We start from the raw sequence: 22,191 nt of genomic DNA on the forward strand, positions 1-22,191 counted from the left end.
TAAATACTTTGATTCCGGTAGGGATGGCAATGATTATAGTGGCTGATGTAAAGTAGGCTCGGGTATCAACATCTATTCCTACTGTAAACATGTGGTGAGCTCAGACGATGAATCCTAGGAAGCCGATGGATAGTATGGCTCAGACTATTCCCATGTAGCCGAAGGGCTCCTTTTTGCCTGAGTAGTATGTGACTACGTGTGAGATGATTCCGAACCCCGGTAGGATCAGAATATAGACTTCTGGGTGTCCGAAGAATCAGAATAGGTGTTGGTACAGGATTGGGTCTCCTCCTCCAGCGGGGTCGAAGAATGTGGTGTTTAGGTTTCGATCAGTTAGTAATATTGTAATACCGGCGGCGAGTACGGGGAGTGATAGAAGGAGTAGGATGGCGGTAATTAGTACGGATCAGACAAATAGTGGGGTTTGGTATTGTGAGAGTGCGGGGGGTTTTATGTTGATGGCTGTGGTGATAAAGTTGATGGCCCCAAGGATGGAGGAGATACCGGCTAAGTGGAGTGAGAAGATAGCCAGGTCTACTGAAGCTCCGGCGTGGGCAAGGTCACCTGCTAGGGGAGGGTAGACAGTTCAGCCTGTGCCGGCGCCAGCTTCTACAGTGGATGAGGCTAGTAGGAGGAGGAATGATGGGGGGAGGAGTCAAAAGCTTATGTTGTTTATTCGCGGGAATGCTATGTCGGGGGCACCGATTATGAGGGGGACTAATCAGTTGCCGAATCCTCCGATCATGATGGGTATGACTATAAAGAAGATTATTACAAAGGTGTGAGCGGTAACGATTACATTGTAAATTTGGTCGTCGCCTAGGAGAGTTCCTGGTTGTCCTAGTTCTGCGCGGATTAATAGGCTGAGTGCGGTGCCGACTATTCCTGCTCATGCCCCGAAGATGAGGTACAGGGTGCCAATATCCTTATGGTTAGTGGAAAATAGTCATCGGTTGATGAAGGTGACGGGTAAGATGGCTGAGTGTTGAAGCGTTAGGCTGTAGTCCTTTTTACAGAGGTTTAATTCCTCTTCTTATCGGCTCTGTAGTGAAATTCATGTTGAGTTGCAAGCTCATCGATGCGCACTAGGGTGCGTCAGGGTCTTTGTAGGCAGAAGCCAATTGGTTTAGGCATTTAGCTGTTAACTAGAGTTTTGTGGGATCGAAGCCCATCTGTCTAGGGAGGCTTTAGCTTAATTAAAGCGTCTGACTTGCATTCAGAAGATACAGGTTAATATTCTGTAAGTCTTAATGTGCAGAAACTAAGAGGGTTTAACTCTTATTTAAGGCTTTGAAGGCCTTCGGTTTGGGGTGTTATCCTAAGTTTCTAGACAATGGCATGTATTATTGGGGACAGGGGAAGTAAGAGGATTGATAGTGAGGCAAGGACCGCAGTAGGTGTGCTTGGGGCTTTGCTAGTGTATCATTGTTTTATGTGGTTAGAGGAGTTGGGGGGAAGGGTAATTGTTGAGTGGTATGCGAGGCGTAGGTAGAAGAAGAGGCTGAGCAGTGATAGCATGGCAATTGCCATGGCTGCTGGTGTTATTTCCTGTTTAGTTAGTTCTTGGATGATAAGTCACTTTGGTATAAAGCCTGTTAATGGGGGGAGGCCTGCTAGGGATAAAAGTACTAGTATTAGGGTGGCGTTTAGCACTGGGGTTTTTGTTCATGAGGTTGTGATCATGGATAGGTTAAGGGCTTTGATTTTGTTAAGGGCTAGGAATACGGCTGATGTTATGATTGTGTATAGGTAGAAGGTAAGTAAGGCCAATTTGGGGCTGTAAACTAGGATGATGGCGATTCAGCCTAAGTGGGAGATGGACGAGAAGGCTAGGATTTTGCGTGTTTGTGTTTGGTTCAGTCCTATTCAGCCTCCTAGTGCTGTTGAGGCTAGGGCCATGGCGGTGAGTAGAGCTGGGTCGAGGGATTTGGATGTTAGTAGGAGCAGGGTTAGTGGGGGGAATTTTATGAGGGTCGAGAGTAGCAGGGCTGTTATTAGTGGCGATCCTTGTAGTACTTCTGGGAATCAGAAGTGAAATGGCACTAGGCCCAGTTTAATAGCGATTGCTGCTGTCAGTAGTAGACAGGAGGTTGGGTGGTTTATTTGTGTGATGTCTCATTGGCCGGTGACTCAGGCATTGGTTATGCTAGAGAATAGGACCAGGGCGGAAGCAGCTGCTTGGGTTAGGAAGTATTTCGTTGCGGCTTCTACTGCTCGTGGGTGGTGGGATTTGGCAATTAGGGGAATGATGGCTAGTGCGTTGATCTCCAGTCCTGTCCAGGCCAGAACTCAGTGGTTGCTGGAAATTGTGATTGTGGTGCCCAAGATGAGGCTGAAGGTTATGATTGGGGTCGCGTAAGGGTTCATTAGTAGAGGAGGGGGTTAAACCATCATTTTCGGGGTATGGGCCCGATAGCTTGATTAGCTGACTCTACTAGAAAATAATATAAGGGAAGTATGGAGAATTTTGATTTCTCTTGTGTGGGTTCAATTCCTACTTTTCTAAGGTCAACAGGAAATGAGAGGGCTGTTATACCTCTATGTTCACTTTATCATAGTGACCCTTTGTAGTTCAGGCACATTTCCTTATGTAAGGAGGTAGGCCTGCATAGCAGATAGGTATGCTGATGTGTCAGAGGCACAGAGCTAGTGTGAGGGGTAGGAAGTTTTTTCATAGTAGGTGCATTAGTTGGTCATATCGGAATCGTGGGTATGAAGCTCGGACCCATAAGAAACCAGAAGATAGTAGGAGGACTTTTGTGGCTAGGATGACGGGGAATAGTTCTGTGGGTGGCCCTAGGGCGCTTGGGTTTAGGAATATGATGGCTGTAAGTGTATTTATTAGCATAATGTTCGCATATTCATCTAGGAAGAATAAGGCGAAGGGTCCTGCGGCGTATTCAACGTTAAACCCTGAGACTAGCTCAGATTCACCCTCTGTGAGGTCAAAAGGAGCTCGGTTTGTCTCTGCTAGGGTGGATACGTATCATATTATTGCTAGGGGTCATGAGGAGAAAATGAAGTATAGAGGCTCCTGTGCGACGGCAAAGGAGCTGAGTGTGTAGCTTCCGCTTAGTATGATTATTGATAGCAGGATTATGGCCAGTGTCACTTCGTATGAAATGGTCTGTGCTACTGCCCGTAGGGCTCCGATTAGTGCGTATTTTGAGTTCGAGGCTCAGCCTGATCATAGGACTGAGTAGACGGCTAGGCTTGACATGGCTATTAGGAAGAGAGCTCCGAGGTTTAGATCTGCTAGGGGAAATGGGAGTGGTAGTGGTGCTCAAGTGGTGAGGGCTAGGACAAGGGCTAGTATTGGTATCAGAATGAATAGAAGTGGGGAAGAGGTAGAGGGTCGGATGGGCTCTTTGGTAAATAGTTTCAGTCCGTCCGCAAATGGTTGAAGTAGGCCAAAAGGCCCGACAACGTTAGGGCCTTTGCGGGATTGTATGTAGCTTAGGATTTTCCGTTCTACTAGGGTTAGGAAGGCTACGGCAATCAGGATTGGGATGATGTATAGGAGGGATATAATGAGGCAGCTTAGTGTTGTTATTTGAATCATGGGTGAAGCTAGGGAGAGGATTTGAACCTCTGGGGAAAGGGCTTAAGCCTTCTGCACTTGCCGGGCTCTGCCACTCTAGCTGGTCCTTTTCTAGGATTGAAAGTGGTGGGGGAAGGCCCTCTTCACGGTTTAGTTGGTTTCACTGCTTAGAGGGGGGGGGCGTGCTTGTGGTATTGGCCCCACTTTCCCGGTCCTTTCGTACTGGGGAGAGTGTGTCATAGATAGAAACCGACCTGGATTGCTCCGGTCTGAACTCAGATCACGTAGGACTGTTGATGGTTTAGTCGGCCTGGGATTGCGTCTGTTTTAACTCCGAGCGTTGGGACTGCTCAGGAGTGGAGTACGTCTCCTGCAGTAATGATCACGCGGATGGGGGATTCTATTGGGATAACTACGCGGTGGTCAACTTCTAGCAGTCGGAAGTGGCCGTTGGGTAAGTCTGGGGTGGGCACTATGTAGGAGTCGAATGATAGGTCTTTGAAGTCTGTGTATTCGTAGCTTCAGTATCATTGGTGGCCGATGGCTTTTAGGGTGAGGTCTGGTTCATCGATTTTGTCCATTATGTAGAGGATTTGTAGGGATGGGAGGGCGAGGAGTACCAGGACGATAGCAGGTAGGATTGTCCAGATCAGCTCTACTTCTTGGGCGTCTACAGCATTGGACGAGAGTTTTTCTGTTAGTATGTGGGCTAAAAGGTAGAGAACTAGGCTGCAGATAGCTAGGGCAACGATTAGGGCGTGGTCGTGGAATTCAACGAGTTCTTCTATGATGGGTGATGAGGCGTCTTGGAATCCTAGTTGGGAGTGGTTGGCCACATGAGATGTACAGGATTTTTACCTGTGATTTAGTCTTGACAAGGCTATGTAATTGGTTTACTAACGTCTCATAAGAAAGAAGCATGAGCGGTTAATGCAGTTGGCTTGAAACCAGCATGTGAGGGTTCGATTCCTTCCTTTCTTGTACTTGGACGAAGGCCGGTTCCTCGAAAGTATGGTATGGGGGAGGGCAGCCGTGGATTCATTCAGCGTTTGTGGTAGTTAGTTCTGGTTGTAGGACTTTTCGTTTGGCCGAAAAGGCTTCTCAGATGATGAATATTAGTATGATTACGGCTACTATTGAGATTAGGGAGCCGATGGAGGAAATGGTGTTTCATAGTGTGTAGGCGTCGGGATAGTCCGAGTATCGTCGGGGTATTCCTGCTAGGCCTAGGAAGTGCTGGGGGAAGAACGTTAGGTTTACTCCTGTAAATATTACCCCGAAGTGGGCTTTTGCTCATGTTTGGTGTAGGGTAAACCCAGTGAGTAGTGGGAATCAGTGAGTAAATCCTGCTAGAATGGCAAAGACGGCGCCTATGGATAGGACGTAGTGGAAGTGGGCAACTACGTAGTACGTGTCGTGCAGGGCGATGTCTAGGGAAGAGTTTGCAAGAACGATTCCTGTTAATCCTCCGATGGTAAATAGGAAGATAAATCCTAGAGCTCATAGTATTGGGGGGGTCTCATTTGATTGTTCCTCCGTGCAGGGTGGCTAGTCAGCTAAATACTTTGATTCCGGTAGGGATGGCAATGATTATAGTGGCTGATGTAAAGTAGGCTCGGGTATCAACGTCTATTCCTACTGTAAACATGTGGTGAGCTCAGACGATGAATCCTAGGAAGCCGATGGATAGTATGGCTCAGACTATTCCCATGTAGCCGAAGGGCTCCTTTTTGCCTGAGTAGTACGTGACTACGTGTGAGATGATTCCGAACCCCGGTAGGATCAGAATATAGACTTCTGGGTGTCCGAAGAATCAGAATAGGTGTTGGTACAGGATTGGGTCTCCTCCTCCAGCGGGGTCGAAGAATGTGGTGTTTAGGTTTCGATCAGTTAGTAATATTGTAATACCGGCGGCGAGTACGGGGAGTGATAGAAGGAGTAGGATGGCGGTAATTAGTACGGATCAGACAAATAGTGGGGTTTGGTATTGTGAGAGTGCGGGGGGTTTTATGTTGATGGCTGTGGTGATAAAGTTGATGGCCCCAAGGATGGAGGAGATACCGGCTAAGTGGAGTGAGAAGATAGCCAGGTCTACTGAAGCTCCGGCGTGGGCAAGGTCACCTGCTAGGGGAGGGTAGACAGTTCAGCCTGTGCCGGCGCCAGCTTCTACAGTGGATGAGGCTAGTAGGAGGAGGAATGATGGGGGGAGGAGTCAAAAGCTTATGTTGTTTATTCGCGGGAATGCTATGTCGGGGGCACCGATTATGAGGGGGACTAATCAGTTGCCGAATCCTCCGATCATGATGGGTATGACTATAAAGAAGCTTATTACAAAGGCGTGAGCGGTAACGATTACATTGTAAATTTGGTCGTCGCCTAGGAGAGTTCCTGGTTGTCCTAGTTCTGCGCGGATTAATAGGCTGAGTGCGGTGCCGACTATTCCTGCTCATGCCCCGAAGATGAGGTACAGGGTGCCAATATCCTTATGGTTAGTGGAAAATAGTCATCGGTTGATGAAGGTGACGGGTAAGATGGCTGAGTGTTGAAGCGTTAGGCTGTAGTCCTTTTTACAGAGGTTTAATTCCTCTTCTTATCGGCTCTGTAGTGAAATTCATGTTGAGTTGCAAGCTCATCGATGCGCACTAGGGTGCGTCAGGGTCTTTGTAGGCAGAAGCCAATTGGTTTAGGCATTTAGCTGTTAACTAGAGTTTTGTGGGATCGAAGCCCATCTGTCTAGGGAGGCTTTAGCTTAATTAAAGCGTCTGACTTGCATTCAGAAGATACAGGTTAATATTCTGTAAGTCTTAATGTGCAGAAACTAAGAGGGTTTAACTCTTATTTAAGGCTTTGAAGGCCTTCGGTTTGGGGTGTTATCCTAAGTTTCTAGACAATGGCATGTATTATTGGGGACAGGGGAAGTAAGAGGATTGATAGTGAGGCAAGGACCGCAGTAGGTGTGCTTGGGGCTTTGCTAGTGTATCATTGTTTTATGTGGTTAGAGGAGTTGGGGGGAAGGGTAATTGTTGAGTGGTATGCGAGGCGTAGGTAGAAGAAGAGGCTGAGCAGTGATAGCATGGCAATTGCCATGGCTGCTGGTGTTATTTCCTGTTTAGTTAGTTCTTGGATGATAAGTCACTTTGGTATAAAGCCTGTTAATGGGGGGAGGCCTGCTAGGGATAAAAGTACTAGTATTAGGGTGGCGTTTAGCACTGGGGTTTTTGTTCATGAGGTTGTGATCATGGATAGGTTAAGGGCTTTGATTTTGTTAAGGGCTAGGAATACGGCTGATGTTATGATTGTGTATAGGTAGAAGGTAAGTAAGGCCAATTTGGGGCTGTAAACTAGGATGATGGCGATTCAGCCTAAGTGGGAGATGGACGAGAAGGCTAGGATTTTGCGTGTTTGTGTTTGGTTCAGTCCTATTCAGCCTCCTAGTGCTGTTGAGGCTAGGGCCATGGCGGTGAGTAGAGCTGGGTCGAGGGATTTGGATGTTAGTAGGAGCAGGGTTAGTGGGGGGAATTTTATGAGGGTCGAGAGTAGCAGGGCTGTTATTAGTGGCGATCCTTGTAGTACTTCTGGGAATCAGAAGTGAAATGGCACTAGGCCCAGTTTAATAGCGATTGCTGCTGTCAGTAGTAGACAGGAGGTTGGGTGGTTTATTTGTGTGATGTCTCATTGGCCGGTGACTCAGGCATTGGTTATGCTAGAGAATAGGACCAGGGCGGAAGCAGCTGCTTGGGTTAGGAAGTATTTCGTTGCGGCTTCTACTGCTCGTGGGTGGTGGGATTTGGCAATTAGGGGAATGATGGCTAGTGCGTTGATCTCCAGTCCTGTCCAGGCCAGAACTCAGTGGTTGCTGGAAATTGTGATTGTGGTGCCCAAGATGAGGCTGAAGGTTATGATTGGGGTCGCGTAAGGGTTCATTAGTAGAGGAGGGGGTTAAACCATCATTTTCGGGGTATGGGCCCGATAGCTTGATTAGCTGACTCTACTAGAAAATAATATAAGGGAAGTATGGAGAATTTTGATTTCTCTTGTGTGGGTTCAATTCCTACTTTTCTAAGGTCAACAGGAAATGAGAGGGCTGTTATACCTCTATGTTCACTTTATCATAGTGACCCTTTGTAGTTCAGGCACATTTCCTTATGTAAGGAGGTAGGCCTGCATAGCAGATAGGTATGCTGATGTGTCAGAGGCACAGAGCTAGTGTGAGGGGTAGGAAGTTTTTTCATAGTAGGTGCATTAGTTGGTCATATCGGAATCGTGGGTATGAAGCTCGGACCCATAAGAAACCAGAAGATAGTAGGAGGACTTTTGTGGCTAGGATGACGGGGAATAGTTCTGTGGGTGGCCCTAGGGCGCTTGGGTTTAGGAATATGATGGCTGTAAGTGTATTTATTAGCATAATGTTCGCATATTCAGCTAGGAAGAATAAGGCGAAGGGTCCTGCGGCGTATTCAACGTTAAACCCTGAGACTAGCTCAGATTCACCCTCTGTGAGGTCAAAAGGAGCTCGGTTTGTCTCTGCTAGGGTGGATACGTATCATATTATTGCTAGGGGTCATGAGGAGAAAATGAAGTATAGAGGCTCCTGTGCGACGGCAAAGGAGCTGAGTGTGTAGCTTCCGCTTAGTATGATTATTGATAGCAGGATTATGGCCAGTGTCACTTCGTATGAAATGGTCTGTGCTACTGCCCGTAGGGCTCCGATTAGTGCGTATTTTGAGTTCGAGGCTCAGCCTGATCATAGGACTGAGTAGACGGCTAGGCTTGACATGGCTATTAGGAAGAGAACTCTGAGGTTTAGATCTGCTAGGGGAAATGGGAGTGGTAGTGGTGCTCAAGTGGTGAGGGCTAGGACAAGGGCTAGTATTGGTATCAGAATGAATAGAAGTGGGGAAGAGGTAGAGGGTCGGATGGGCTCTTTGGTAAATAGTTTCAGTCCGTCCGCAAATGGTTGAAGTAGGCCAAAAGGCCCGACAACGTTAGGGCCTTTGCGGGATTGTATGTAGCTTAGGATTTTCCGTTCTACTAGGGTTAGGAAGGCTACGGCAATCAGGATTGGGACGATGTATAGGAGGGATATAATGAGGCAGCTTAGTGTTGTTATTTGAATCATGGGTGAAGCTAGGGAGAGGATTTGAACCTCTGGGGAAAGGGCTTAAGCCTTCTGCACTTGCCGGGCTCTGCCACTCTAGCTGGTCCTTTTCTAGGATTGAAAGTGGTGGGGGAAGGCCCTCTTCACGGTTTAGTTGGTTTCACTGCTTAGAGGGGGGGGGCGTGCTTGTGGTATTGGCCCCACTTTCCCGGTCCTTTCGTACTGGGGAGAGTGTGTCATAGATAGAAACCGACCTGGATTGCTCCGGTCTGAACTCAGATCACGTAGGACTGTTGATGGTTTAGTCGGCCTGGGATTGCGTCTGTTTTAACTCCGAGCGTTGGGACTGCTCAGGAGTGGAGTACGTCTCCTGCAGTAATGATCACGCGGATGGGGGATTCTATTGGGATAACTACGCGGTGGTCAACTTCTAGCAGTCGGAAGTGGCCGTTGGGTAAGTCTGGGGTGGGCACTATGTAGGAGTCGAATGATAGGTCTTTGAAGTCTGTGTATTCGTAGCTTCAGTATCATTGGTGGCCGATGGCTTTTAGGGTGAGGTCTGGTTCATCGATTTTGTCCATTATGTAGAGGATTTGTAGGGATGGGAGGGCGAGGAGTACCAGGACGATAGCAGGTAGGATTGTCCAGATCAGCTCTACTTCTTGGGCGTCTACAGCATTGGACGAGAGTTTTTCTGTTAGTATGTGGGCTAAAAGGTAGAGAACTAGGCTGCAGATAGCTAGGGCAACGATTAGGGCGTGGTCGTGGAATTCAACGAGTTCTTCTATGATGGGTGATGAGGCGTCTTGGAATCCTAGTTGGGAGTGGTTGGCCACATGAGATGTACAGGATTTTTACCTGTGATTTAGTCTTGACAAGGCTATGTAATTGGTTTACTAACGTCTCATAAGAAAGAAGCATGAGCGGTTAATGCAGTTGGCTTGAAACCAGCATGTGAGGGTTCGATTCCTTCCTTTCTTGTACTTGGACGAAGGCCGGTTCCTCGAAAGTATGGTATGGGGGAGGGCAGCCGTGGATTCATTCAACGTTTGTGGTAGTTAGTTCTGGTTGTAGGACTTTTCGTTTGGCCGAAAAGGCTTCTCAGATGATGAATATTAGTATGATTACGGCTACTATTGAGATTAGGGAGCCGATGGAGGAAATGGTGTTTCATAGTGTGTAGGCGTCGGGATAGTCCGAGTATCGTCGGGGTATTCCTGCTAGGCCTAGGAAGTGCTGGGGGAAGAACGTTAGGTTTACTCCTGTAAATATTACCCCGAAGTGGGCTTTTGCTCATGTTTGGTGTAGGGTAAACCCAGTGAGTAGTGGGAATCAGTGAGTAAATCCTGCTAGAATGGCAAAGACGGCGCCTATGGATAGGACGTAGTGGAAGTGGGCAACTACGTAGTACGTGTCGTGCAGGGCGATGTCTAGGGAAGAGTTTGCAAGAACGATTCCTGTTAATCCTCCGATGGTAAATAGGAAGATAAATCCTAGAGCTCATAGTATTGGGGGGGTCTCATTTGATTGTTCCTCCGTGCAGGGTGGCTAGTCAGCTAAATACTTTGATTCCGGTAGGGATGGCAATGATTATAGTGGCTGATGTAAAGTAGGCTCGGGTATCAACGTCTATTCCTACTGTAAACATGTGGTGAGCTCAGACGATGAATCCTAGGAAGCCGATGGATAGTATGGCTCAGACTATTCCCATGTAGCCGAAGGGCTCCTTTTTGCCTGAGTAGTACGTGACTACGTGTGAGATGATTCCGAACCCCGGTAGGATCAGAATATAGACTTCTGGGTGTCCGAAGAATCAGAATAGGTGTTGGTACAGGATTGGGTCTCCTCCTCCAGCGGGGTCGAAGAATGTGGTGTTTAGGTTTCGATCAGTTAGTAATATTGTAATACCGGCGGCGAGTACGGGGAGTGATAGAAGGAGTAGGATGGCGGTAATTAGTACGGATCAGACAAATAGTGGGGTTTGGTATTGTGAGAGTGCGGGGGGTTTTATGTTGATGGCTGTGGTGATAAAGTTGATGGCCCCAAGGATGGAGGAGATACCGGCTAAGTGGAGTGAGAAGATAGCCAGGTCTACTGAAGCTCCGGCGTGGGCAAGGTCACCTGCTAGGGGAGGGTAGACAGTTCAGCCTGTGCCGGCGCCAGCTTCTACAGTGGATGAGGCTAGTAGGAGGAGGAATGATGGGGGGAGGAGTCAAAAGCTTATGTTGTTTATTCGCGGGAATGCTATGTCGGGGGCACCGATTATGAGGGGGACTAATCAGTTGCCGAATCCTCCGATCATGATGGGTATGACTATAAAGAAGCTTATTACAAAGGCGTGAGCGGTAACGATTACATTGTAAATTTGGTCGTCGCCTAGGAGAGTTCCTGGTTGTCCTAGTTCTGCGCGGATTAATAGGCTGAGTGCGGTGCCGACTATTCCTGCTCATGCCCCGAAGATGAGGTACAGGGTGCCAATATCCTTATGGTTAGTGGAAAATAGTCATCGGTTGATGAAGGTGACGGGTAAGATGGCTGAGTGTTGAAGCGTTAGGCTGTAGTCCTTTTTACAGAGGTTTAATTCCTCTTCTTATCGGCTCTGTAGTGAAATTCATGTTGAGTTGCAAGCTCATCGATGCGCACTAGGGTGCGTCAGGGTCTTTGTAGGCAGAAGCCAATTGGTTTAGGCATTTAGCTGTTAACTAGAGTTTTGTGGGATCGAAGCCCATCTGTCTAGGGAGGCTTTAGCTTAATTAAAGCGTCTGACTTGCATTCAGAAGATACAGGTTAATATTCTGTAAGTCTTAATGTGCAGAAACTAAGAGGGTTTAACTCTTATTTAAGGCTTTGAAGGCCTTCGGTTTGGGGTGTTATCCTAAGTTTCTAGACAATGGCATGTATTATTGGGGACAGGGGAAGTAAGAGGATTGATAGTGAGGCAAGGACCGCAGTAGGTGTGCTTGGGGCTTTGCTAGTGTATCATTGTTTTATGTGGTTAGAGGAGTTGGGGGGAAGGGTAATTGTTGAGTGGTATGCGAGGAGTAGGTAGAAGAAGAGGCTGAGCAGTGATAGCATGGCAATTGCCATGGCTGCTGGTGTTATTTCCTGTTTAGTTAGTTCTTGGATGATAAGTCACTTCGGTATAAAGCCTGTTAATGGGGGGAGGCCTGCTAGGGATAAAAGTACTAGTATTAGGGTGGCGTTTAGCACTGGGGTTTTTGTTCATGAGGTTGTGATCATGGATAGGTTAAGGGCTTTGATTTTGTTAAGGGCTAGGAATACGGCTGATGTTATGATTGTGTATAGGTAGAAGGTAAGTAAGGCCAATTTGGGGCTGTAAACTAGGATGATGGCGATTCAGCCTAAGTGGGAGATGGACGAGAAGGCTAGGATTTTGCGTGTTTGTGTTTGGTTCAGTCCTATTCAGCCTCCTAGTGCTGTTGAGGCTAGGGCCATGGCGGTGAGTAGAGCTGGGTCGAGGGATTTGGATGTTAGTAGGAGCAGGGTTAGTGGGGGGAATTTTATGAGGGTCGAGAGTAGCAGGGCTGTTATTAGTGGCGATCCTTGTAGTACTTCTGGGAATCAGAAGTGAAATGGCACTAGGCCCAGTTTAATAGCGATTGCTGCTGTCAGTAGTAGACAGGAGGTTGGGTGGTTTATTTGTGTGATGTCTCATTGGCCGGTGACTCAGGCATTGGTTATGCTAGAGAATAGGACCAGGGCGGAAGCAGCTGCTTGGGTTAGGAAGTATTTCGTTGCGGCTTCTACTGCTCGTGGGTGGTGGGATTTGGCAATTAGGGGAATGATGGCTAGTGCGTTGATCTCCAGTCCTGTCCAGGCCAGAACTCAGTGGTTGCTGGAAATTGTGATTGTGGTGCCCAAGATGAGGCTGAAGGTTATGATTGGGGTCGCGTAAGGGTTCATTAGTAGAGGAGGGGGTTAAACCATCATTTTCGGGGTATGGGCCCGATAGCTTGATTAGCTGACTCTACTAGAAAATAATATAAGGGAAGTATGGAGAATTTTGATTTCTCTTGTGTGGGTTCAATTCCTACTTTTCTAAGGACAACAGGAAATGAGAGGGCTGTTATACCTCTATGTTCACTTTATCATAGTGACCCTTTGTAGTTCAGGCACATTTCCTTATGTAAGGAGGTAGGCCTGCATAGCAGATAGGTATGCTGATGTGTCAGAGGCACAGAGCTAGTGTGAGGGGTAGGAAGTTTTTTCATAGTAGGTGCATTAGTTGGTCATATCGGAATCGTGGGTATGAAGCTCGGACCCATAAGAAACCAGAAGATAGTAGGAGGACTTTTGTGGCTAGGATGACGGGGAATAGTTCTGTGGGTGGCCCTAGGGCGCTTGGGTTTAGGAATATGATGGCTGTAAGTGTATTTATTAGCATAATGTTCGCATATTCAGCTAGGAAGAATAAGGCGAAGGGTCCTGCGGCGTATTCAACGTTAAACCCTGAGACTAGCTCAGATTCGCCCTCTGTGAGGTCAAAAGGAGCTCGGTTTGTCTCTGCTAGGGTGGATACGTATCATATTATTGCTAGGGGTCATGAGGAGAAAATGAAGTATAGAGGCTCCTGTGCGACGGCAAAGGAGCTGAGTGTGTAGCTTCCGCTTAGTATGATTATTGATAGCAGGATTATGGCCAGTGTCACTTCGTATGAAATGGTCTGTGCTACTGCCCGTAGGGCTCCGATTAGTGCGTATTTTGAGTTCGAGGCTCAGCCTGATCATAGGACTGAGTAGACGGCTAGGCTTGACATGGCTATTAGGAAGAGAACTCCGAGGTTTAGATCTGCTAGGGGAAATGGGAGTGGTAGTGGTGCTCAAGTGGTGAGGGCTAGGACAAGGGCTAGTATTGGTATCAGAATGAATAGAAGTGGGGAAGAGGTAGAGGGTCGGATGGGCTCTTTGGTAAATAGTTTCAGTCCGTCCGCAAATGGTTGAAGTAGGCCAAAAGGCCCGACAACGTTAGGGCCTTTGCGGGATTGTATGTAGCTTAGGATTTTCCGTTCTACTAGGGTTAGGAAGGCTACGGCAATCAGGATTGGGATGATGTATAGGAGGGATATAATGAGGCAGCTTAGTGTTGTTATTTGAATCATGGGTGAAGCTAGGGAGAGGATTTGAACCTCTGGGGAAAGGGCTTAAGCCTTCTGCACTTGCCGGGCTCTGCCACTCTAGCTGGTCCTTTTCTAGGATTGAAAGTGGTGGGGGAAGGCCCTCTTCACGGTTTAGTTGGTTTCACTGCTTAGAGGGGGGGGGCGTGCTTGTGGTATTGGCCCCACTTTCCCGGTCCTTTCGTACTGGGGAGAGTGTGTCATAGATAGAAACCGACCTGGATTGCTCCGGTCTGAACTCAGATCACGTAGGACTGTTAATCGTTGAACAAACGAACCCTTAATAGCGGCTGCACCATTAGGATGTCCTGATCCAACATCGAGGTCGTAAACCCCCCTGTCGATATGGGCTCTTGAGGGGGATTGCGCTGTTATCCCTGGGGTAGCTTGGTCCATTAATCAATTATATTGGGTCTGGTCACTGTTAGCACTTTGAGGGGTAGCTCTAGGTAAAGAGGTATGGTCTTGTTTTTGGAGGATTTGTTCTCCTCCAAGGTCGCCCCAACCGAAAAATATCGACCAGGCTCTGCGATGGTAGTGGCCCCAGTGGGGTTGATTGAGGATTCGCGGTGGTCGTTGATTTTTAAGTTCCACAGGGTCTTCTCGTCTTATGTTCACATCCCCGCTTTTGCACGGGGAGATCAATTTCACTGATTATCTGTGAGAGACAGTTAAGACCTCGTTTAGCCATTCATACAAGTCTCGATTTATGGGACAATTGATTGCGCTATCTTTGCACGGTTAGGATACCGCGGCCGTTAAACCTAAGTCACCGGGCAGGCATCACCTTCAATACTTGTTTAATTTGCTGAAGGCTATGTTTTTGGTAAACAGTCGGGCCTTATTAATTTGCCGAGTTCCTTTCACAGATTTTAATCGCTCTTATAGGCGCTCCTGAGTCGGGTTAACAGGGTTAGTTAATACGTGGTCTTGTAGGGGTTTTTGTATCTGTCTAGGTCTGTTAATAATGTTTCTAGGTAAGCTTGCGCCGTTAGAGGGGTGTGGCCCTGTACATGAGGGGCCTAGGATGATTCCTAGGATTGTTATGAGGATGGCAGCGGTTTTGGTGATAAGGGGTATGGTTATTGGGGGGGTTTTGGTTGGTGTGATGAAAGAGGTAATGATTATTCCTGCTGTAATGCTGCCTAGGGCGAGTCGGGTTAGGGGGGCGGTGATTAGTGGGTTGTTTTCGTTTATTGATACTATTGGGGGGATTCGGGTTTGTCCAGCTTGGACTAGGATGGTTATGCGGATGCTGTAGGTTGCGGTGAATGCTGTGGCTATAAGGGTTAGGAGTAGGGCTCAAGTATTTAGGTATGATGTGTTTAAGCTTTCGATGATGAGGTCTTTTGAGTAGAATCCGGCTAGGAATGGGGTTCCTATCAGCGCCAGGTTTCCGATGGTTAGGCAGGAAGTAGTGACTGGGAGTATTTTCTGTAGGCCTCCTATCTTTCGGATATCTTGTTCTCCGTTTAGGTTGTGGATGATAGACCCTGAGCATAGGAATAGTATGGCTTTAAAGAAGGCATGGGTTGAGATGTGTAGGAAGGCTAGTTGTGGGAGGTTTAGTCCGATAGTGACTATTATTAGTCCTAGTTGGCTGGATTAGTTGAGAAAGCAATGATTTTTTTGATGTCATTTTGGGTTAGGGCGCATGTGGCAGCGAATAGGGTTGATAGAGCACCTAGGCATAGGCAGGCAGTTAGGGCTGTCTGGTTGGTGGCTAGCAGGGGGTGCATGCGGATGAGCAGGAAGATTCCGGCTACTACTATGGTACTGGAGTGCAGTAGGGCTGATACTGGGGTGGGGCCTTCTATTGCTGCGGGCAGTCATGGGTGGAGTCCAAATTGGGCGGATTTTCCTGCGGCTGCGAGGATTAATCCTATGAGGGGGAGGATTGGGGTTTGGTGGGGGTGTACGGCTTGTTGGATCTCTCAGGTGTTGAATGTTGAAGCTAGTCATGCTATGCTCAGGATCAGTCCGATGTCTCCGATTCGGTTGTAGATTACGGCTCGTAGGGCGGCGGTGTTGGCATCTGCTCGGCCTTGTCATCAGCCGATGAGAAGGAAGGACATGATTCGTACTCCTTCCCAGCCTACGAATAGGAGGAATATGTTGTTTGCGGTTGTTAGGAGGAGTATGGCGACTAGGAATGTCAGTAGGTAGGTGAAAAATTTTGTTACGTATGGCTCTGAGGCCATGTATCATATGGCGAATTGTAGGATTGATCATGTTACAAATAGGGCGATTGGAAGAAATGTTATTGAGTATTGGTCTATTTTTAGGCTCAGGGGGATTTTAAAGTTTATAATGAATTTTCACTCCCAGTGGCAGGTGACAGATTCTACTCCCGAGTAGATGAATGCGGTTGTAGGGGCTAGGCTAATTAGGAATGCGGTTTTAACAGCGCGGGTGGTGGCTTGTGGGGTGTTTTTAAAGTTTTTAAATAGAAATGGCAGGATGATTGGGGTTAGGAGGATTGTCAGCGTGAGTAGTGTGAGGGAGTTGATTAGTAGTGTGGGGTTCACTCCTTTTACTTGGATTTGCACCAAGATGGGTGGTTCCTAAGACCAGTGGATTGCTGTTATCCTTTAAAAGTAAGGGGGCTGAGGTTTTAGGCTCAGATGTAAGAGTTAGCAGCTCTTGTTGGTTAAACCCTCCCCTCGGCAGGTAAGAAGGTTTGAACTTCTATTCTTAGAATCACAGTCTAATGTTTGGTTTAAACTATACTTGCATGAGGGGATTCCGGAGATCAGTTCGGGTTTGAGGATTAGGAGGAATATTGGGATAATGTGGAGTGTTATGAGCAGGTGTTCTCGCGTGGTTGAGTTTTGCATAGATGTGATGTGGGAGGGGATTGAGCCTCGTTGGGTCATTAGTAGTATGAATAAGGTGTAGGAGGCGGTTAGTAGGGTTGCGATTCCTGTTAGGATGATCGTGAAGGCAGATCAGTTGAATAAGGTGATTATAATGGTTAGCTCTGCTATGAGGTTTGTTGTTGGGGGTAAGGCTATGTTTGTTAGATTGGCCAGCAATCATCAGGTAGCTATGAGTGGTAGGAGAGGTTGTAGGCCTCGTGTGAGTAGTAGAATTCGGCTGTGCGTACGTTCATAGTTTGTGTTGGCTAGGCAGAATAGTATGGAGGAAGTTAGTCCATGGGAAATTATTAGGATCATTGCCCCTGAGAATGATCAGTGGGTTTGGATTATTCCTGCGGCGATAACTAGGCCTATGTGGCTAACGGATGAATAAGCGATTAGTGATTTTAGGTCTGTCTGTCGTAGGCAGATTGAGCTAGTCATTAGGGCGCCTCATAGGGCCAGGGTTAGGAAGGGGTAGTGCAGGAGGTTGGACAGTGGGCCCATAAATAGAGTGACTCGTATAATTCCGTATCCTCCTAGCTTTAGTAGTAGGGCGGCGAGGAGTATTGAGCCTGCGATGGGTGCTTCTACGTGGGCTTTTGGCAGTCAGAGGTGTAGGCCGTATAGTGGGGCTTTTACTATGAATGCTATGAGCAGTGCTAGACCTGATAGTATTCCTGTCCATGAGGTGGATAGGGTTGGGTGGGTTAGTTGTAGGGTTGGCAGGTGCAGGGTGCCAATTTTCACGTATAGGTGTATGATTGTGATTAGCAGGGGTAGAGAGCTTACTGGCGTGTAGAATAGCAGGTAGATGCCAGCGCTTAGGCGTTCTGGTTGGTTCCCCCATCGGGTGATTAAGATTAGGGTGGGAATGAGGGTTGCTTCAAATGAGATGTAAAATAGTGCTAGTTCTGTGGTGGAAAAGGCTAGTAGGATGAATGGCTGGACTGCGACTAAGGTTGAGATAAAGATTCGTTTGCGTTGTAGGGGTTCTTGTTGCAGGTGGTTTTGGCTTGCTATGATTATGAGTGGGAGTAGTCAGCAGGATAGTACTAGGAGGGGGGATGAGATTTGGTCAATTCCTGTTCAGTTGGATAAAAATTTGTAGGGGTAGTAGGTTGGGATTAATCACTGTAGGCTTAGGGCAGCGATTAGGAGGCTGTATAAGGTGGTGTTAGTCCATAGAAATTTTGGTGGAGACAGCAGGGCTGTTGGAAGAAGTATGATTGTGGGTAGGATGATTTTTAGCATTGCAGGAGGTTTAGGTTGTGTAGATGGTCAGAGCCATGTGTGCGGGTGGAGGCTACTAGGATGGCCAGGCCTGTGCCCGCCTCACACGCTGAGAAGGTTAGCATGAGAATTGGTACCATGGTGAATGAGGAGACTTGGTTTTCGATGGATCATATTGATAGGCCTACGAATATCGATAATATTATGCTTTCAAGGCATAGTAGGGCGGATACTAGGTGGGTTCGGTGGAAGGCTAGTCCTAGTCCGCTGAAAATGAAGGCTGAGTAGAAGCTTAAATGTAGGGGCGACATAAGAAAGTTACAGGGTTGGCTGTAATCTGCTGGGTCGAAACCAGCTATCTTTTTGGTTAGACTAACTTTCTGTTATTCTGCTCATTCTAGGCCCCCTTGAATTCACTCGTAGGCCAGTCCGAGTGTTAGGAGAAGGAGGATCACTACAGTTCAGGTGAGGGTCATTAGGGGGGATTGGAGTTGGACGGCTCATGGCAGGGGGAGTAGGAGGGCGATTTCTAGGTCGAATAGGACGAACAGGATGGCTACTGAGGAAGAATCGGACTGAGAATGGTAATCGAGCAGATCCAAGTAGGTCGAATCCACATTCGTACGGTGAGAGTTTCTCTGAGTCGGGGTTTATTTGGGCGAGTCAGAAGTTTAATGCGGTTAGGGCGGCGCTTAGGATTGATGATAGGGCGAATATGAACATGAGTGCGTTCATTGCTCTCCTCTGGGTTTATACCAGATTCTAGAGATTGGAAGTCAATTGTAATTAATATACTAGAAGAGCAAGATCCTCATCAGTAGATGGTTATGTAGAGGAATAGTCAGATGACGTCTACGAAGTGTCAGTATCAGGCTGCTGCCTCGAATCCGAAGTGGTGGTCTGATGTAAAGTGGAACTTGATCAGTCGGAAGAGGCAGACGGTCAGGAAGGAGGATCCGATGATTACGTGGAGTCCGTGGAATCCAGTGGCAACGAAGAAGGTAGATCCGTAGACGCTATCAGCGATTGAGAATGGGGCTTCGTGGTATTCTATTGCTTGTAGGGCTGTGAAGTAGAATCCCAAGAGGATCGTTAGGGTTAGGGCGTGGATGGCATGTTTTCGGTTTCCTTCTGTGATGCTGTGATGGGCTCACGTTACGGTAACGCCTGAGGCTAGTAGGATGGCTGTGTTTAGTAGGGGGACTTCTATCGGGTTGAGTGGTTTAATTCCTGTTGGGGGTCATTGGCCTCCTAGTTCTGGGGTTGGGGCCAGGCTCGAGTGGAAGAACGCTCAGAAGAACCCTAAGAAGAAGAATGCTTCGGATGTGATGAAAAGGATTATGCCGTATCGTAGGCCTTTTTGGACTGTGGGAGTGTGATGGCCTTGGAAGGTGCTTTCTCGTACAATGTCTCGTCATCATTGGAGTATTACTAGGAGTATTGAGATGAGGCCTAGGGTTAGTAGTATGGATGAGTTGTAGTGGAATCACGTGATTAATCCTGAGGTTGTGAGTAGGGCGGCGGCTGCCCCGAAGATTGGTCAAGGGCTTGGGTCAACTATGTGGTATGAGTGTGCTTGGTGTGCCATTAGATGTTTTCTTGTAAGTATAGGCTTAGAAGGAGCACGAAGACGTAGGCCTGGATTATGGCTACTGCTACTTCTAGGATGGTTAGGAGTAGTAGGATGATTATTGTTAGGATGGATACTGCAGGAAGGGTGGGTATTAATGCAATGGAGGCTGTAGAGATGAGTTGGATGAGTAAGTGTCCTGCTGTAAGGTTGGCTGTAAGGCGGACTCCGAGGGCTAGGGGGCGGATTAGTAGGCTGGTTGTTTCGATCAGGATTAGTGCGGGGATTAGGGGTGTAGGGGTACCTTCGGGTAATAGGTGGGCTAAAGAGGCTGATGGTTGGTTTCGTAGGCCTGTTAGTAGTGTGGCGAGCCATAGTGGGAAGGCTAGGGCTATGTTCATAGATAGTTGGGTGGTTGGGGTGAATGTATATGGAAGGAGGCCTAGAAGGTTGATTGTAAGAAGTATGATTATTAGGGATGTAAATATTATGGCTCATTTGTGGCCATTTTTGTTGAGTGGGACTATTAGTTGTTTTGTGATTAGGTGAAGGAGTCATGTTTGGATAGTAGAAAGGCGGTTGTTGATTCATCGGTTGTTTGGGGACGGGAATAGTAGGGCTGGGAAGAGTAGGGATAGTAGAATTAAGGGGATGCCAAATAGATTGGGGCTGGAAAATTGGTCACAGAAGCTTAGGTTCATGGTCAGGATCATGGTGTGGGTTTGGTAGTGAGGGAGGTCTTATTTGATGGGGGGTTGGTTGTGGTGAAGGCTAGTAGTTTTGGTTGGATGAGGAGTGCTAGGGTTAATCAGGTTATAATTATGATTGAAAATCATGGTGCGGGGTTAAGCTGTGGCATATCATTAAGGAGGGGGAAGTCCCTCTTTGGCTAGCTTAAAAGGCTAGTGCTGTTGCATAGCTTCTTAATGATTAGGATGATGATAGAAGGGACGATCAGGCCTCGAAATGTGGGAGTGGGGTTGATTCTACTACAATGGGTATGTAGCTGTGATTAGCCCCGCAAATTTCTGAGCATTGTCCGTAAAAAATCCCAGGCCGGGTGGTAATGAATGAAGTTTGGTTTAGTCGGCCTGGGATTGCGTCTGTTTTAACTCCGAGCGTTGGGACTGCTCAGGAGTGGAGTACGTCTCCTGCAGTAATGATCACGCGGATGGGGGATTCTATTGGGATAACTACGCGGTGGTCAACTTCTAGCAGTCGGAAGTGGCCGTTGGGTAAGTCTGGGGTGGGCACTATGTAGGAGTCGAATGATAGGTCTTTGAAGTCTGTGTATTCGTAGCTTCAGTATCATTGGTGGCCGATGGCTTTTAGGGTGAGGTCTGGTTCGTCGATTTCGTCCATTATGTAGAGGATTTGTAGGGATGGGAGGGCGAGGAGTACCAGGACGATAGCAGGTAGGATTGTCCAGATCAGCTCTACTTCTTGGGCGTCTACAGCGTTGGACGAGAGTTTTTCTGTTAGTATGTGGGCTAAAAGGTAGAGAACTAGGCTGCAGATAGCTAGGGCAACGATTAGGGCGTGGTCGTGGAATTCAACGAGTTCTTCTATGATGGGTGATGAGGCGTCTTGGAATCCTAGTTGGGAGTGGTTGGCCACATGAGATGTACAGGATTTTTACCTGTGATTTAGTCTTGACAAGGCTATGTAATTGGTTTACTAACGTCTCATAAGAAAGAAGCATGAGCGGTGAATGCAGTTGGCTTGAAACCAGCATGTGAGGGTTCGATTCCTTCCTTTCTTGTACTTGGACGAAGGCCGGTTCCTCGAAAGTATGGTATGGGGGAGGGCAGCCGTGGATTCATTCAACGTTTGTGGTAGTTAGTTCTGGTTGTAGGACTTTTCGTTTGGCCGGAAAGGCTTCTCAGATGATGAATATTAGTATGATTACGGCTACTATTGAGATTAGGGAGCCGATGGAGGAAATGGTGTTTCATAGTGTGTAGGCGTCGGGATAGTCCGAGTATCGTCGGGGTATTCCTGCTAGGCCTAGGAAGTGCTGGGGGAAGAACGTTAGGTTTACTCCTGTAAATATTACCCCGAAGTGGGCTTTTGCTCATGTTTGGTGTAGGGTAAACCCAGTGAGTAGTGGGAATCAGTGAGTAAATCCTGCTAGAATGGCAAAGACGGCGCCTATGGATAGGACGTAGTGGAAGTGGGCAACTACGTAGTACGTGTCGTGCAGGGCGATGTCTAGGGAAGAGTTTGCAAGAACGATTCCTGTTAATCCTCCGATGGTAAATAGGAAGATAAATCCTAGAGCTCATAGTATTGGGGGGGTCTCATTTGATTGTTCCTCCGTGCAGGGTGGCTAGTCAGCTAAATACTTTGATTCCGGTAGGGATGGCAATGATTATAGTGGCTGATGTAAAGTAGGCTTGGGTATCAACGTCTATTCCTACTGTAAACATGTGGTGAGCTCAGACGATGAATCCTAGGAAGCCGATGGATAGTATGGCTCAGACTATTCCCATGTAGCCGAAGGGCTCCTTTTTGCCTGAGTAGTACGTGACTACGTGTGAGATGATTCCGAACCCCGGTAGGATCAGAATATAGACTTCTGGGTGTCCGAAGAATCAGAATAGGTGTTGGTACAGGATTGGGTCTCCTCCTCCAGCGGGGTCGAAGAATGTGGTGTTTAGGTTTCGATCAGTTAGTAATATTGTAATACCGGCGGCGAGTACGGGGAGTGATAGAAGGAGTAGGATGGCGGTAATTAGTACGGATCAGACAAATAGT

General features: G+C 47.5%; 1 long non-coding RNA gene and 1 pseudogene across 1 annotated transcript in view; one reads left to right on the forward strand and one right to left on the reverse strand.

Moving 5' to 3' along the window:
- The first annotated feature begins 232 nt into the window (after positions 1 to 232).
- Positions 233 to 22,191, forward strand: part of LOC136790713 (uncharacterized) — a 382,907-nt gene continuing 360,948 nt past the window's right edge. Inside the window, exon 1 of the long non-coding RNA XR_010831129.1 lies at positions 233 to 779. This is a non-coding gene — a long non-coding RNA (uncharacterized lncRNA). The remainder of the gene's footprint in view (positions 780 to 22,191) is intronic.
- Positions 18,669 to 20,312, reverse strand: LOC136790711 (cytochrome c oxidase subunit 3-like; annotated as a pseudogene).

Source organism: Anser cygnoides, chromosome 4 (assembly GCF_040182565.1).
Source record: "Anser cygnoides isolate HZ-2024a breed goose chromosome 4, Taihu_goose_T2T_genome, whole genome shotgun sequence".
NCBI lineage: Eukaryota > Metazoa > Chordata > Aves > Anseriformes > Anatidae > Anser > Anser cygnoides.